Genomic DNA, 2,500 nt, shown 5'->3' with positions numbered 1-2,500 from the left:
ACCTTTGACACACATCATTTATTGTACAAAAAAGGCGTTACAAAGAGATGGAAAAAACATATTAAGTTATAGGGAATAGCCATGTTGCGTGAATGCGTAATGACTCTCCAATGAAGACTACTTAACTCCTTTGCCACATGGATCATTGCCATCAGACGCAATACAAGGACAAATTGCACTCTTGCTCTTTGTGCTAGCGTATCATCAGTGATCATCGGTATCTTTTGTTAATCCGCTATGAGACGGCGCAGATAGGGGGCGCTATTGGCGGCCGCAACCCATTTCTTTGTGACTTGGCCCCTCACTGTTTTTATTTGTTTTGTTTGGAAAAACGGGGACCGGGGGACATGGAGCAGAACAACTTTCGCTCCCTTCTCCATTGCGCATTTCCTGGCGCTGTCACGGAACGCATCAACACATCATTGCCTGGCGCACAGTCAACACCTCGTCCTGCTGTGCTGATACGAAACGAGAATGACATAATAAACAATGAACTGTGCGGCACACTGGTAGAAGATATTGTTGCATCTTCTGAGAAGGTGCCGGGTCCAATCCAATCGGCGCTTGTCCCCATGCGGGAGGTCCTGGGTCGTGTTACGTCAGGATCCGGCACAAATGAAGCCGATAAGGAATAACGTTCAAAGACGGCGCCATTATCTCCAACCCCTGGTGGTCGGGTCTGGTATCTCCCTGAAGGAGATCATTTAGTGGTAACGACCGTCTGGCTGCAAATTATCCTGCTTATTACACACATTATATATACATATAACATATACATCTACATATACACATTACTATATTAGTTATATATACAAAGAACATATACATATACGTATACACACAATTATATCTTTTATAAATACATATAGTTCAGGTTCAAGTTCAAGAGATTATAACGTATACATCTACATATACACACTACTTACCAAATACAATAATACACTAAAGGGCGAATTCACAAAGAACTGGATTGCAGCTGCTAATAGCACCATGAATTGCTTCCCTATCTGCTCCGTCTCAGCGTCCGCTGGTCAGAGACACTGTGCTGGTGACATGCCGGCGCAAACACAACGATAACGTTTTGCTGCTGAATGCAATTTGCTCTTGTTTTGTGTCCGATGCAACGATCCATGCGGCAAAGTCAATAATCCCTGCGTCAGCGGGGAGGGGAGCCTCCATTGGAGACTCGAGCCACTGCTCTCCAGACCTGACTGTTTTACGAATTATCAGTCAATAAATATAAAACTTAAAACCCCAGGTTTTACCTCATATTTTTAGGTTTATGTGCAGGGACTATAAAACACCTAAATAGTATGAGTACATCTCGAATAAAACTCACTCTTCCAGCACTGTCCATTTATTACATGAATAAAATGTGTATATATTGAAATTTTTACTGAAGAAATTATACTTGTCACTGAATCTTAATAATGCAATGCAGGAATGATTACAGTTAATTGAATATATTTTACTCTACCAAGTTCTGGGTCCTGAGGTTCGATGCCATCTTTTGATTACTTTATCGCTTTTCCTTATAACTTTTAGTTGTTTTTTTCGCTATCTTTGGAGCGTAATGGAAATGAAGGAACAGTTTTAGTCAACATTTGTAACTTATTTGTACAAACAACATATTTGTGCCTTATTTGTACCAAAAATTAGTCACAATTTTTAATAAATGGCCTTTGGAGCGCGCTTTGGAAACCACCACGGACTGCTGCGTGTTCCGCTACCTACAATTTTGCACGAAATGCACACATAACACCTCATTCAAGTATGTGCAATTAGCACCGTGACAAGATGCTATTTGCATGGCAGTGCAGTTAGAGGTGCGCAATCACCTTATGAATTTGCCCCATGGACGCTATATGGATTGGAAATTATTTTATAACTAGCATGACTAGTTTAATAACTAGTATGTCTTGTTTAGTAACTAGTATGTCTAGTTTAATAACTAGTATGTCTAGTTTAGTAACTAGTATGTCTAGTTTAAGAAATCAAACTAAACAGCGTCAACATAGTGATCTATTCATCCTCAGAACTATTTCCTGTTGTTCATGTGAAACTGGACATTTCCACGTTCATGTTTTCATCTCTTCCATTGTAGTTTCTATGGAGCGTCGCTAGCTAGTGTTAGCATTAGCATGTAGCACAGCCATATGAGGGAGGTGAAAACAGAGAAGTGGTTGCCCGTGGCAACGCTCATTAATATGAAATAAGTGACCACTGATTGCCACTACTGTCCGGCTAGAATGAAGTATTTCACAGAGATATAGTGTAATAAACATACAATATAGCACATGCTACACAATCCACTACGTCACCTATATTTTGTAGGAAAATGCTGTTTTCTTTTATAAAACTGAATCCTCATGCTCCTGAGGACTTCATTTGCCCATTTGCATATATTTGTCAATTTTTACATATTTGTCCATTTTTACATATTTGTCCATTTTTATATATTTGTCCATTTTTATATATTTGTCCATTTTCATATATTTGT

At 39.3% G+C, this 2,500-nt stretch overlaps 1 protein-coding gene across 1 annotated transcript in view; it reads right to left on the bottom strand.

The window, feature by feature from the left end:
* The window catches only part of grin3a (glutamate receptor, ionotropic, N-methyl-D-aspartate 3A), a gene marked incomplete at both ends in the record, with an annotated part of 51,193 nt that overhangs the window by 10,640 nt on the left and 38,053 nt on the right, over nucleotides 1-2,500 (bottom strand). The gene's annotated exons all lie outside the window — the stretch shown is intronic.

The sequence above is a fragment of the Zeus faber genome, assembly GCF_960531495.2.
Source record: "Zeus faber genome assembly, chromosome: 17".
Taxonomy (NCBI): domain Eukaryota; kingdom Metazoa; phylum Chordata; class Actinopteri; order Zeiformes; family Zeidae; genus Zeus; species Zeus faber.
This window is presented reverse-complemented; position numbering and strand designations above follow the sequence as displayed.